Below are 16236 nucleotides of genomic sequence, written 5' to 3'. Positions count from 1 at the left end.
ATTTGCCTCTGTTGTAATTAGCCAGCCAGCCCACGCCACTTTCACTTCATACTCATATTTTTTTCGCTTCCCGTCTATTTCTGCATAAACAAATGCATGTCGTATTTTGCAAAGCAAACAGATAAACATTCGCTAAATGTATCGCTACTTTTTCCTTTAGATGTTCAATGAAGATCTGCAATGAATGTTGTTTACCCAGCAGGTGGATATGACGTCACGGACTTGGAACATCAAAAAATAACAACATCCAAATCCGCGATTGCCCTTTCTTTCAAGGCGCATTAAAGTGTAATAACATCAGAAGGAGCTCGCCCCTCTTATTCCAGACAGAAGGTGGTGTGAAACTGTAGAATCCCTCTTTGAAACTGTGCTTTCCGTGAATACAGTGGGGATCTCTTGTTTCAGTTCAAGTTAGTTCCCCGAGCGGAGTAATATTGTTATTTACTGTGTGGTTGTTGCATGCTTTCTTGGTATACAAGATCGCATGTAGGCTATAGTTGATTATTTCAAGCCCAGAATTGCGCCCGATGCGATTTTCAGCCACTATCGAATTGCGGTAAGTTGACCATGCTCTCCTGCTTTTTTCCTATTGATGCGTCCTTGTTTGCACACATGCACATGGAGTTTTGGCTTTGTTATCACACTGTTTGCGGTTATTGTTTCTAATGGTGAAACAGAGTGATAAACAACAACAACACAATTAACTGCGAACAGGAGGAATTCATGTCAGGTGTCTTCTGCAGTGGTCTGTTTGGTCGCGGGGTTTTATTCCAATAGGTCAGTGATTCGGGAAAAAAAACAGACACGCCGCGACTCATTGCTACTTTTCTAAAAGTTAGCTAGCTCGTTAGCTAGCAAGTTGTCGCTCTCGCATCTCTCTTTGGTCCGTGTCTTGATGAAGTGTTTAAAACAGTGGTTAGACTATGTAAGAAGTGATACTTCCATACAGATAAGCATGCATTTGTTTTGAAACGCGTGTTGCAAGTTTGAACCTGAAGATGTGCAATCTGGGTTGAGTGGAGAAGTTTCATACCCGAATTATTTTGGACCATAACCAGAGATTAGTGGCTGGTCCCACGTGTTGTCCTTCACCACAAACATCGGCAAACGCCACATTTCTGACAGCATAATGAGCAGGGATTGCTTATTGTGTCAGATGTATGTTTTTTTTCTTATTTATGAAGAGTTGTGCTTTGGGGAAAAACAATGGCATAATACTGAACGTATGTTGTTTCATATGATCTGGAATGTAAGTGTGAAACAAAATAGATTTCACTTGGAAACTGTTTCTACGTAACGTAACTACTAGGTGTGAATCTCGTAATTTACCATCAACACGTAAGAAATCTTCAGAATTACCATCGCTGTTTTAGTCATGGAGTTTTCGACATGACTCGGTTATAATGTAGCGATTGCAACACGTTTCATTCGCAGAGTTCCACATTCTGTGCCTGTTGTTTCTGGTTTCCAAGCAAATGTCGCTATTAAGTTTACAGTTCTTTCTGACCTCCAGACTGTGTTCTGGTGAGCTTTTAGTCACAGCTTAACTATTCTTTCTAGAAACGGATGCATTTTTAATCTACTAGCTGACCGTCTACTGGCGTTATTGTCGTAACCGTTTTTGCAAAGGATAAGACTTCACTTAAAAGTTTGTTTTGATATCTCCAAGCAACGCATCCCAGTTTTATGAACCGCTGTCTACAGATTTCTAAACTTATGCACAATACATTTTAATTGCAACTTCATTAGGGTGAGATTGCTAACTTTTAAATGTAGCCTAATTGTAAAAATTTTCTGAGAATGTTTGCAGAGAGTTTTTAAATTGGTATCAGGTTGTCAACAAAATGTTTTGCAGGTTATAACGTGTATGCTGCGCTACTTCATGTAAACAGGAGAGAAAATGGGGATGTACTTTTTCTGGGTATACCATATAGCATTTGCAGTACCGTGATGTATTCATATGCCACTATTAACCAGAGCAAACTGGATAGTTATAACCATTAATCTGCCCCTAGGGCCTTGGTAAAGTATTCGAGCAAACATTCAGTCTTTTTCCTTCATGTTGTTTGTTGTGTTAGTACCTGAAATCATATTTACAGCTAATTCACCTTGCAACTGTGGTGCAGGTGATGACTCATAAATTAAGGTTGCATACAGGCTAGCATGCACATGATTGTAAACTTCCTACAGTATGTCTGAGCATCACACTTTTTTCATTGTTGCCCTCACAATTATGCTGAAAGATAAAAAGGCAACTACAGCTTTAACATCTAGCAGTGGCAGAGCTCACTTTTCCTTGCTCTTTGGATTAGTCATTGTCTGAGAGGGGGGAAAAAACACTTTTTGTCGGAGAAGTAAAGTAAACAGCCTCCAACAAGCGAACCTTGACAACCCAGATTAAGGAAAACACTGGAGATCAAACAGCACTGCTGCTGGGCTGTTGTCATGAGCTGCCTGGGAGAGAGAGCGGCAGACTATTTGAACAGGCGTCGGGGGTTTGTGTGCTCACTTATGCAGAAATGGACCTTCGCAAATGCTGACCCAGGTTTAAAAGCACAGGGTGAACTTTCTTTGAAACTCTCCATGCCTGGTGTTTAACTTTGCTTCAGATCCGGCCGCTCCTCACGATTATTCAAGTAATGGCAAGCATAGAAACGTACTAGTGAGTGCTGGCTGCTTTCTTCCTGAACCGTTAGGGCGAATGATGTATTTCTCCCTTATCATGCAGTGAAACACCACATATGAAATAAATTTAGTGTTTTATGACTCTCAGTTTTTATTACCTTTTTGCGCTCATTTTGTAATTGTTTGGCTGGCTTCGTGTGGGATCTTGTTTTCTTGACTAAAATTATTTTGTGCAGATATTAATAGTTCCTTATGCTCTAGCCATGCAATTTATGTAACCTTGATCTTTATCTAATTTAGAATGCCTATAATATATATATATATTTAACAATGCAACACCAGTCATTCTTCTTCTAAAATCAGACAGTTAATGCAAGTTTGTGAAATTATAAAAAATAAAGGAAAATTCCCAGATTAAAGTAAAATTAAATTAGAGCAAAAATTCCACCGAAGATGTGATCAAAGTCATGAAATGGCAATGTGAGTTTGTGGCGTTGTGAGCCAGTGGTAGCTGTGAAAGATGGAGGTTGTTGTGTCCTGTCTCCAGCGGTGTGCTCAGGCAGATGTTGTCTCTCTGTGCCGTGTCCCTTCACACTGTGCGCCACACGACAGACAGACAGGTCATTGGTTAAGGAGTGGTCAGCCGCAGGTGAGATCTGAGCCCTGTCTTCCTCCTGTCTCCATGGAGAGCGTGGACAGTGCTGCTTGGCGCTTACTACCTCGTGATGTTCAGCTATTAATCAGTCCCGATGTAAAACACTGATTGTCCATGGCACACCGTGTGTGCACAGAAGTGCATATTTCAAAATGTGATGATGCCATCTTGCACATCTTTGCATCTAGATATGGTAAATATTGTCCATGCAGATATGTGACTTTAATTCAGATTTTTTTAAACTAAAATGAAGACATTGAACACACCACCATTCGTTCCTCTAACCTCTAATATGTTTTAAATGCTGTAGTAGTCTGTGGCGTCCAGACTTGTCTTGGCATACTAACATAAATATTGATTGTAGAAAAAGACAGATTGCACATGGTGTACATGTGTGTATACTCTCTGTCTCAACTGTCAGCTTGTAAAAGTTAAGAGCTCAGTGTGGAGTAGGTAGGAATGCTCAAGTCATGCAAGTTTTTGAACAACTTATTCTGAAAGTGAATGCATGCATGCAATTGATTCATTTCATAGGCTTTCATTATTGATCAGTGTCTTCTGCACTGTTTGCTTGTCTGCAAACAAATACTGCAAAGATTTAACAGACCATAATCTAAGTGTAATGTAAACTTGTACTAATAAAATAATATAGTCAGGGACTAACAGACACATGGAACTAAACTTCAGGGGAATTGTAAGCAGAATTCAAAAGAGAAACGGGTCCTTGTGGTTTTCGGCATCTATAATTGAAAGTGTGCGAGGTCGTATGGTTGCTTATCTTGAGCACAATTTGGAGACTGTATTGAAAACAATGATTACAGTCGTGGTTCATTCCTTTTCATATTTTACGATTCTTTTCTGTATGCATATGAATAGCCAGGTGTTAACCACTTTAAAAGTAATTAAAAAGTAATTCATGAATGTTTTGTGGTGTGATTAAAAACAATGTAGTCATGCTGCATTGATATTTTGGTTGTTTTGTTGTGTTAGAAAACCTGCACATCTGTATTGTAAATAGTGATGGCAACATTTGAAATAAATGTGAAATGCATTTCTTTCATGCTAGGTATTCAGTCATGTGTGTGCAAAATGCCAGGAAAACACAATAGAAAATTATTTCTCATTGATATTTGGACTCAAATTTTGGATTTGAAAATGTGTTAGTTATCCCTTACCATTTGTCTTCATGATGACCTTCTCATTTCTTTGTCATAAGTGTGCTGTTTAGCTCATGTGTTAGATTGTTTGTCCATGATGAATGCAAAGTTATAGTTATAGTTTAGGATTACTGGTCTTTGAGGGGAAAGTTCCTGAATCCTGGTTAGTAGATCATTTTCCACATATAGCTTTATTTTAGAATTTAGATAGATTTATTGGATTTGTTTTGTGATTGAATGTTTGAATGGTGTGATTGTCTTTCTAACCAACTGTTTTGCCAACAGCAGAGAAGGGCTGTCAGTGTTTTACCTAGAACTCTTTTTGTTGGTAGGCAGCATCGGTTGTTGATGCATTGATGATGGGAGATCAGATTTGACACACTAACATGCACATACAATGTGTGGCTAGCTCTGAGGGCTAGTCCTGTGGTTGCTAGTGTAGCATGCATATGTGTCTGTTGCATAGAATTATCTTAATGACTTGCTGGCCTAAGGTGCAATAGAAGTAACACCTTTTATATTGTATGTAGCAACCCTAGAACGAGAACACAAGGTAAAGTTGATCCAGTTTTAGCTTAACATACGTGCATAAATAGCCTAATTAACCATGTTTTAAAACCAATAATGTACGCATGGCCCATTATATCTTGTGAATTTATGATGACTTGTATATAATGTAAATTAGCATTTTTTTTGCATTGTGATTGGCAGAGAGGCACACTAATGAATGTCATACGTCATGATAAAGGACACTCTGACCACATAACCTAGCAACTGCTGCTATAGAGCATTTCATCTGGTTCCTTTTCCAAGTAAAAAGGCTTTTACAGTGATCTGGCATTCTAAAACCTAATGAGGATGGGAGGGAAGAAATGTTGCTACAGGTATTGTGGCCGGCATTAGCCAGTCTACAAAAGTCAACTTCTCCAGCTTTACAGACACTGATGGGACTGTTTTCTGGAAAATTTATATAAACTAATAGTATGAAAATATAGTTTATTTATCTGTTTATTTAGAACAGAGACCATTTATAAAAACAGGAAATGAGAAGATGTATTGCACCAGTTAGTAGCAGAGTTGCTATTTTCCAACTGTTGTGCCTGGACAGCTAGGTATACAAAATAAATAAAAATAAATTAAAAAAGACATTTTGTGTCAATATTTTGTTACCATAATTTTCTCAACATATTGCAGTAATGTTCTCAGTCATGGTTGATCTTATGCCTTTTGGCCTTACCTATGCTTACAGTGCAAAATCCTGGTAACCCCGTATGAAGCTCTCTCTCTCTCTCGGGTGATTGTTGCTTGAATACTAAAAACATGCCATTATCCATGGTTTGTAGCCTAGGTTTACATTTAAACCATCTATCATATCAGTTCAGTTTGACAATTGAACATTGAGTCATATCAGGAAGTCCTTTTTCATAGGTTTGGCGAAGTGGTTAGCATTGATAAAGAAGACAGTTCTAGCCTCACCATGTTGATGTTGACCTTTAATTGGGCTACAAAGTTTTCTTTGTTCTGTTTAGGTGTCATAGAGACTAAACGAAGGGAAGAATCAGACTGCCTCACTAGCTGCCAAGCACTAACTCAGCTGTGTTAAATTGATATAGACTGGTTATTTTACCAGCACTTGGTCAAGCAGAAGACCCTGCATTCTGGCAACAGTTGGACAAACACTAGGAATATTACTTTACCAACATCTTCTTCGACAGTCAGTGAAAACAGTTACATCATGGACACCAATCAGTGGCTTGATGTGATTGTAGTGTGTAACCATTTCCATTTGACGAGGAACATGAGCAGAATTGATGGCGATAGTAGGTGGGTGATTAAGATTGCTGGGCCCATTGATTTTCTATGATTGGGGTGGATTTGCACAGCAGACAGGTTTCTTCCTGATCTTACCTGCGATGTCATGGCTAACAGAAATGCTATGTTATTGCCCATAGGGTTATGTTAATGGTTGCAGGGTTGGTACATCCATTTTCTAAGGAATGCTGAAAAACTCTTTAGACCTAAACTGTCAGTCTAGCTGTAGACCCGACACATTTTGTCCTTTGAAACGTCTGTTCCTTTTTGTCATAGTGCCATCTAAAAGTAACCATCCAGTGTTCTTGGAGTTCCTTAGTGTTCTACAAAATGATGTTGTTTATTAGCTAGGGAGTAGCTTTAAAGGCTTTGAAATTAAATGTACTGCATTTGAACCATGTTGACTCGTATTGTAGTCAATGTGTTACTTTCAATCCGTCTATCTTGAATGAGTGAAGTTATTACCAAATTCTCTCTGAAACCCAAGTTCTCATAAAAAAAAAGAAGAATAGTCTTAGTTTCAACAGCTTTTAATAGAAACAAACAATACCTGACTTTGTGGGTTCTCAGGTAAAATAGCTCTGTGGTAAGAGACACAGCAACACTCATTTCATTTGACATTTAAAGCTTTCCCACGTATCTGGAAATACCTCAAAACAACAGTGATTTGAAAACATGCACATCAGCACGCCCCCAGTGATGGAGCTTTTGGCCACTGAAGATAGCAGCTGCTATTTCTATTACATCTCAGGGAGCAAAAGAAAGTACATTGAATAATACGTATTTTATATTTGGTTGCGGTTTAAGAAAAAAGCGATACATTTGTGCATGCAAAGATTCGTTGCAGTAATTTTGTGTTGTGTTTAAACCACAGATTGATAGACAGCAGTGTTCTGATTGCATTCACATATTTTACTTTAGATTTTATGCATATGGTTCTGTGTTCTTCATATTATTAACGTTTTCCCCCAAAAATGGTAATATATCGTCTTTCTTACAGTATCGCAATATATTGCAATATATTGAATCGCTACAACTGTATCATGAGGTAGCTTTTCCATGGCACAATTCCAGTTCATTACATTGGAGTTTTTTTTGTAATAAATATGTACGTTTTGTACTTTATATGTACTTAAGAAGATGTAACAAGGTTTGATACCTTTTAATGTAACATAATATTCACCAACAATTGTGACATTTTCTCAAATTCATGGCTGCCATACTTAAATAAATAATATCTTTCAAGGACTCAATACCAATTTGAATTGATATGATGTCACCAGATGATGTGATATTACTATGCTGTTTTTAAGCGGACAGTTACAAGACCATTACAGTCCTCTCTTGGCATTGATTAAGCCCCTAAAAACTCATCAGTCTTGGCTAGGGCTGGGCGGTATGACGGTATATACCGTGCAACGGTAGAAATGTGTCTACCGGGAGAGATTTGGCCATACCGTTTCAACCGCGGTATACTCTTATTTTGAAATCCAATCGATTTATTTTTAGATAATGACCTCCGAACTATACTTCATCCCTCTTATTATACAGTAACTCGCCAAAACAATAAACATTCCTCCAAAAATACCTCTTTAACGATTTTGTAGCCGTTTTGTGATTTCTGCTGAGAAATAAAATAGAACTCTAAAGTTTTAGGTGTTGCGTAGCAACCCATTACTTCCCGTTACGTTAAATGACCGGACTACTTGCGGAATGATATGAAAGATGGTCAGCGGTCATTACATTTTCGCAGCAGTGAAAATAAAGAAATTACAGACCTGCGAACGTTGGGGTGGCCCATTCAAATCAACGGAACTTTTTTGAACATTCTGAAGAGCCGTATAATACGATACCCAGTACAATTTTTAAGCACATAACCTGCAAGGACTGTCATGCCTACTTGTTGAGTAATCCTCGACTGTTGGGCAAGATTCAATATACTGAAAAATATGGACTGAAAAGTGTCTAGTGTAGGCATTTATTTTTCAGTATTTCAAAGTGAATGAGCTGTGAGCGCACAAGAAGAGTGAGCGTCTAGCAGCGATTATCATATACATGTATGTCAACGGCGAATACGGCCAAACCAACGAGATTCTAAGTAATATGGAGACAAAACTTTTTTTGGTACTCCACGTAGATCATAAACCCTTGAATATAAAAACGATTCAGTGAAATCGGTTGAGAAATATCTATAGTGCTTTTTAACCAGAAAAACTGCAGCTCCATCATTTACTTGCGTCTGTTTACAGACCAGTCATCACCTCGTCATCACGTTAGCACGTCGCATCAACGGCCTGAGGCGGTCAATGGAGCGTCTATGTCTATGTGTAATGGCCAATTTTTTTATTTTAATATGTGGCCATATAAAGAAAATATCTCATCATTATTGCGTTAACATATGGACACACATTGAAAAGAAAGTTTTAACACTTGAGTTATCTTCTGAAAGTACATTAAAGAACCACTGAAACATAAGCACTGGACTAAATGCCACAGAAAGATTTTTCCTTTTTCTTTTTCTTTTTTACATACACTTTGCTTTTATTTTACTATTTAAAGATTCAATGGATACTGGCCACTATTGCTTAGGCCAGTGGTTCTCAAAGTGGGGGGCGCGAACACTCTCCAGGGGGGGCGCGATGTCACAGACGGAGAAAAAATAAAACGACCTGTCACTGGTTAGTGAAAGCTCCCTCAGTGGCGAAATGCAAGGGGCTGGACTGACACAATCAAATCAAATACTGTTTCGCTCCTGATCCACCAATCAAAACGGAGTCTTATCATTTGAACGGGAGTTGCACCTTAGCTTCCGAGTATAAAAAAAACCCGCAGGCATGGTAAGCGCTCACCCTGAGACTACACTCTGCTGAGTTTGTTCAATTTATCTTGTTTCCTCCATCATTCAGATATTCATTGCTTTATAAACAGTCTTTTTAAAGACTCACTCTTTCCTTAGTAATACCTTACTGCACTTGCAGTAGGTCTATTCGTAGCCTATTCTAAGGAGTAATTTGCTCCAGTCTTTTAAAAAAGCTCGTAGCCCCGAGAGCTAGCCTAGCTAGCTACCTTCTTCCAACTGCAGCTAGCCCTTTTCTCCTTAACACCTACCTTTACATTTTTTTATCATCCACCGTGTTGCAACAAATAAAACACCAGCACTTGAATACTATGTTGTGCTGTCCCTGTCTATATTGTGTACAGTTCGTTTTGTTGGGAATCATTGCCTAGCACAGCCTTATCCATTATTCGTGTGCAAGTCGTTCACAACCACACACAAGAACACGACGTTGAAATTAGAGCTTTATTAACTTCACACACACTGTACAAGTTTCTGATTCGTAAAAGTCAGAAAGAGAATCCTGTGGACTTCTTTAAACATAAACGTGATGGCCTCCAGCAACAACGAACCACCATTTCCAAGCAGTGTCTGGAGGCATCTTATGTAGGCTAGTTGCTCATAGAATTGCTAAGCTTGGCAAACCCCATACAATTGCAGATTTTGCCGGCCGCGCAAGACGTGTAGAATAATGATTGGAGCTAAACTCAGTGCAATACCTATGTCAAATGACACTGTATCACGCCGAATATCAGAAATCAGTTTGGGTCCTATTTCAAAGAGGACTACCGTTAATTCGCCTGAGTTCGGGATCCATTTATCTGCTCAGCAGACGAGCTGTCAATAGACATGAAAGAGCAGCTGAAGAGTGACAGTAGACTTAAGCATCTCCCCTCTTTCGTCATTCTGGGTAGCAATGATCAGATTTGCGACATAGCCTTAAAAATGCTCCTTTTTTTCCGCGTCGACATATTTGTGCGAGGCAGGCTTTTCAAGACTCCAAACTAAATACCGCAACCGCGCACAGATCGAGGATGACCTGAGGATGTTTGTCAAACATTGCCCCAAGATTTGAGCACCTTTGCAGGGCAAAGCAGGCTCATGTCTCACATTGACAGACCTGTAGGATTTGTTTTGTAAAGATCACAAGAGGCCCATAATAATAACAGTATCCTAATGATAGCAATAATAACACTTATTATTATTATGATAATAATAATAATAATACAATAATAATAATTGGTCGATAATCATTAATTATAATAATAATAACAAAATGATGGTGATAATAATGAATAGCCTACTAATAGGCCTACTATTACTGATAATAACAATAATAATAATAATAATAATAATAATAATAATAAATAGTTATAATAATTGTCTGTATGGGCCTAACAATAGCCTAATCTTGACATGTCAGGCCTATCAATAACAAAATGCTATCTATCTATCTATCCATCTATATATATATATGGTGGTGTAGTTGAGGGCGGTGGCGGAGGGCCGCGGGCCCGCGGGCAGGGGGTGGGGGCAGTTGGATGGGGGGGCCCCAACTACCCCAAATCAGCTTTGGGGGGGCCCAGCTTGCAAAAGTTTGAGAACCCCTGGCTTAGGCCAATAGCCTATTGAGGCAGTATTGTTTCTGCACCTTAGTGTTCTTAAGGGTCAATAAATAAATGTCTGTGGACACATTTCGCCACCGCTGAAGTGTCCTCTTTTTCAAAAACCCAAATCCGGTCACCCTACGTATAATAAACCGTGATATATACCGTAACCGTGATATAAAATTACAAATACCGTGATTGAAGATTTTGGTCATATCGCCCACCCCTAGTCTTGGCGCTGACGGTTTATTTCGCTCATGATATGTTGTATGTTGTGTCTTTGCTACATTTTGTGCCTGCTATATTTGTCTAACCTATTATTAGTGCTTATTGAACATGGATGGTCAGACACCGACTGGTCTGACATCAGCATACTCTCAGATGGGCCGTTCCTTTACTCGGCCAATTTGGTGTGTTGGGGATCTAACATTCACACATTCTGCGATCAAATCTAGTGTGTGTGTGTGTGTGTGTGTATATGTCATACATGATCCTAGCTCAGTGGGGTTCCTTCCTCTAAAAATACTTCTAGTGTAGATTTTCCAGATATGCAATGATAAAATGACTGCCCCTTTAATCTTGCAATAGTATCTCTACATAGGGATGCTATTTCAATGCTGTTTGACATAAATTGTAGTACAAGGCAAATTATTTCAAATAATTAATAATGAAAGCCTAGGGTTTACTCCTAATGAGTCTGTCCATTAAAATGTATGCAGGTATACTACTATGCTATGCTGTTCTATAGTATGCCATTCTGTCAGCTATTTACACGAGTAGACAAAACCCTATTAAACAGCCGGCCCTCGCCCTCTTACCCAGAAGACATTAATGAAGCCTAAGTAGCTGATTCAGGAGATAAGCTGCAGCACCTCGGTGGATTCCACAGCCTTGGGTTGTTGCCCTGGCGTGATCTCCTCCGGTGCTCCTCTCTGACAAGGCATGGAACATGGCAGGCCCTGCTCCTCCATCACATCACCACGACTTGGGGGGAAGTTATTCCTCTTTGATCATGCCTCTCTTCTTCTTCGTTTTCCTTTTTTTCTCTGTGTGTGTGTGTGTGTGTGTGTGTGTGTGTGTGTGTGTGTGTGTGTGTGTGTGTGTGTGTGTGTGTGTGTGTGTCTCTGTCTCTCTGTGTGTGTGTGTGTGTGTGTGTGTGGAGGGAGGAGGGGGGTGATCGTGGACCGCTCCAGCTCGAGCTGCCACTCAGGATGTGATAAGCCATCAGAATCCAAAGATCTGAGCCAGGAGTTCAGTGGGCCCACTGTGATTGAGTGGCACTGGCGAGAAGTGGTGGTGGTGGTGGTGGTGGGGGGGATAGCAGGAGGAGCTACAATACTAATTTTGCTGACTGGGTGTCAGTGTGTGTGTCGCTCTCTGTCTTTGGAGACAAACAATAATCTCTTTCTAGCCGACATTCTTGTTTTAAGTTCCCTCCGTGGGAACTGTGGGATTGCACCCTGTCGGTAGCAATATGTTCACAATTAAAATGTGTTTAATAAGGAAGCTGTTGTGCATATTAATGACCTTATCAGCGCTTGTGTACTAATTATTTTGCAAATTGATGCATTTTTCAATTGAATCTCAGCGTGAATTCAAAGGGCCCTCAACTGATGAAACTTCTTTTGAAGTTCAGCATTTGTGTGTGTGTGTGTGTGTGTGTGGGTGTGTGCGTATGTGTATGTGTATGTATGTTGCGCCTTCAACATAATAAAAACTACACATTAAAGATCCTACTCTCCGTTTTGATCCCTGCTGAAACTGCCAGCTTTTAATTGACTGGTTGTTGCTTGTTTATTTGATATATTTATCCGTGTGCCTAATGGGAGAGGCTAACGATCACACGCTGAATGAAGCCAACCTGACTGTTCAAGACACAGAAAGAAGAGAATCCTTAATAAGAACGAGCAGGAAGTCTGGTGTCTTAATGGTTGATGGCCTTTTTCACATCGAAATGATGCCGTCCACAGTTCTGTAATCACACCAGAGAATGGCATACATATTATTCAAAACATTGATGCACCACTATGAAAATTGTCAGCTGATTGATGATTGTCCAGGAAAACATTGGCAAACGCCTGAAGAAATTAAGTTTCCATATTTTTTTTCCATTCAGACAAATCTAAATATTTAATGGATTATGACGCATGTAGATATTTGTGTACCTTCAAGTGTTCTCTGTTATGTCTGGAAATTTGGAAATGAAGAACATTCTCAACTCAAAGTGCATGCATGAAATATGGCAAACATTAACGTATTGATGAGAACATTGGTGGTGGATTTAACAGTTCATTCTGCACAACAGATTATTGTCCAGCTGGGGCTTATCTGTGCCTCCCTAATTGAGATGGTGGTCAGAAGAGTGCATTACAAATAAAATAAATAATAATTATTATTATTATTATTAGAACATTTGGATTGTATTCGCTCTGACATACTTTTTAGTGGCCTCCAAAGCTGTCAGCATTAACAGTAGAGAGAATGCTGTAGAGGATATTTAAAGGCGAGTCCATGATTCTAATCTAGTATACAATTGCTTCTCACAGTCCTCTAGCTGTCTGTTCAGTGTGGACGCTCAACAAAACCTGGTGTTCGCACACAGTCCTGGCGCTGTAATGGAAAACGAATATAGTAGCTCAGACCATAAACTATTCCTGCTAATCAACACGTTGCTTCAGGCACACAGAAAGGAGGACTGTAATTTGATTGGCTGTTGAGTTCAAATATCAACAATCTTTTGCCAGAATTGCAGACTTTGCCTTTAACCTGAAACGTTTCACAACCATGGACTGTCCAAACGTTGTCCTCCTACCTTTTTTTGTTTGTTACCTGTGCTGAAAAGTTCGACGTGAATTTGCTCTAAATATGATTTAAATCATCATAGAAAACATTTTACACATGACTACCACTCCACCTAACTGAACTTAATAATAACTAACATTTGTCAATGCATAGTATACAGAATATGACAAATGTATGTGTTTATAGCCTGCATGCAGCCTGATGGCATGTATTAAGAAAGCTCAGTGCGTTTGTCTAAACTAAAGAGACTCAAAGGAATGACTGGATCTATTTTCTTCATTCAATGTAAGAAAGGGGAGGCAGTCACATATTCTGAAAGCTTATTTTCTTTACAGTTTGGATTCTGGTGGTTGAAGAATTGTCTTGATTAAAAGCATACCGCTTAGTGTAGATGTGGCTATAGTAATGACAAGATGATGCAAGATAAATGTCTGAATGAAAATGACACACAAGTGCATATCTCAATGTGTTACTTGGACAATTCACCTAGGCCATCTCTCTTCCCCCTGTCACAAGTGGGTCTGGTGCATCCTTTGTCTGTCTTGTTGTGTAGAGCTCATGGGCCCTAAGCTGGCATTGGGCGTCAAGTGAAACAGAATAGTGCGGGTTGTCACAGTAGCAAGTTGGCTACTCTCTCAGTGACTAAATGTTTGGATGTTGGAATGGTTTAGAAAGCATTCAGGTAATCATGTGGAATGGATATCGTATATCAATGAATACATGCAGTTTCTTCTGGAAGGTTTCAGCTATTTGAAAGAGCGAGAGAGAGAGAGAGAGAGAGCGAGAGCGAGAGAGGCAGCTGACCCCCCCATGCAACACAAAGCTAAGCAGCAAATGAGGGTGAGTGATGGGGTTATGCTGTTTAACATGGCTGGTGATCTCATCGCGAGGGTACAAAGCACACCCAGACTCCGTGAAGTGCCCTGCTGCGCGGGCAGCACCTGGTGAGTGTTTCAGGTGGTCTTTGATGTAGCGGCACGCCTGCTCCCTAGCCCGGGCCACAGTCAGCGTGCCCCAGCACTCCCCAGTGGCACCTCAAATGAGAAGTGCACGTGTTGGTACAATTGCCATACACTCCTTCTTTCACCAGGATTGCATGGTGTTAAATGGTGAGGAGTGCTTTGTGTGAATGGACGTGAGATGGACATGAAGTGACTCTCAATGGTGGGCATAATATGGCAAACATGTTGGCTCCTGCTTTATCAGGCCTTTGACAGCTTCGCTGTTTTTTTGGTCGCGTATACCGTGCAATTTGGCTGACAGCGGTAACTGGCAGCCGAAATAACCAAATTATTTAGTCATGGGTTTTTAACGGTCACAACGGCAAATGGATGTTAAGTAAATGATGCAATTTATTCCTTTCCTCCTCATTGCCAGGCTGCCTGCCACGGGACTTGTGCCAGCTTTAAATAAGTGGTACCCAGATGGTATTCACATGACGCCCACTTGGTTACAAAACCATCCCCGGGAATAACTCCGCTACCACAACAAGCAATAGGTCAATTGAGCAGCAAAGCCTGTTGCTTGCCGCGTTTTGCATATGCAAATGGCGGTAATGTTGTGTCATTCCTGTAGATTCTGGGGGAAACGTGTTTCTCATGGGGTCCCTAAATGAATTGGAAGGGAGCCCGGCTAATGAGGAAAGACGCGGGAGAGGTAAAAAACGGAGACATCCACCGCCGCAGTGCGCTTCCTCTGCGCTAACACGGCGCTTCCTGGATGCCTCTGCCTCTGCCTCTCCCAGAGAGTGAGGAGAAGGAAGTGCTCGGCTTGCTTAGGCTGATGCACTCTTCACAGGTTTTTGTAGTGGTTGGGTTGTTGAGCAGGGCTCTGGCACAAGTGATATTTCTGTGTTCGCTCCTCTTGAAAGAAAAGAGGAGAACCTATTTTTAGAATTTTGTTGTGTTTTGTTTTGTGTGTGTGAGGAAGACAGTGTTGAAGTGCCGTCCTGCACTTGTTTTTTCTGCACTCCTTCTCTCTCTCTCTTTCTCTTTCTCTCTCTCTCTCTCACCGTCTCTTTTTCCATCTGCCATACTTTTACACCATCTTCATTTGCTGCAGCTGTGCATCTCTCTCTCTCTCTCTCTCTCTCTCTTTCTTTCTCTCTCTCTCTCTCTCTTTCTCTCTCTCTCTTTCTCTTTCTCTCTCTCTCTCACTCTCTCTCGCTCTCTCTTGCTTTGTGTCTCTCTCTTTAGCCATCTCGATTTCTCCCGGTGAAGTGAACTGTGGCGGCTGCTGCCTCTTAACAGCCCACAGCTGCTACTAGGGCAGGCAGCAGAGGAAGGCCAATGTGGGAATGATTTTCTGCGGGAGGGTAAGAAGTAAACAATGCACAGCGAAATGCATTACAAACACGCAGCTTATGCAAATGGTCAAAAATGCGCTTGCAAATTGGTAAGCAACACACCCACATGGACAAAAAAAAAAGCACAGAGATCTTTCCAGGAAATCATGCTTTTTTTAATGTAAGGATTTCTTAATAGGTGGTGCTCAGGCCTTGCCCTATTAAATGAGCAACACGGCACACAGTGTAGCCCAATGGTGTCAGTGGGTAAAAGGTCATTAGTGTTAAACATTTCACACAATGAAACGACGCCACCTAATTGAATTTAATCAGAAAGAACATTAGAACGTGAATCAGAAGTCACTCTCAAAGTCCTTGTGCGCCGTCCGTGCCAGACAGAATCACTGACCTGTTTCAGTCGCAGACTTGCTGACTCACTTTGAAAAGTCACATTCTGA

The 16236-nt window shown here is 40.3% G+C and overlaps 1 protein-coding gene across 14 annotated transcripts in view; it reads left to right on the top strand.

The window, feature by feature from the left end:
* Positions 1-16236, top strand: part of foxp1b (forkhead box P1b) — a 165723-nt gene continuing 149487 nt past the window's right edge. For 6 of the 14 annotated variants that reach the window (XM_031567224.2, XM_031567225.2, XM_031567230.2 and 3 more), the window contains exon 1: positions 2-556. The gene's annotated coding sequence lies outside the window, so the exon portion shown is untranslated. Of the gene's footprint in view, positions 557-16236 lie in introns of all 14 variants that reach the window. The other 8 variants (XM_031567229.2, XM_031567228.2, XM_031567227.2 and 5 more) reach the window with 2 other exon arrangements.

The sequence above is a fragment of the Clupea harengus genome, chromosome 5, assembly GCF_900700415.2.
Source record: "Clupea harengus chromosome 5, Ch_v2.0.2, whole genome shotgun sequence".
Lineage (NCBI taxonomy): Eukaryota > Metazoa > Chordata > Actinopteri > Clupeiformes > Clupeidae > Clupea > Clupea harengus.
Note: the sequence above shows the minus strand (reverse complement) of the source record. Positions and strands in the feature narration are given on the sequence as shown.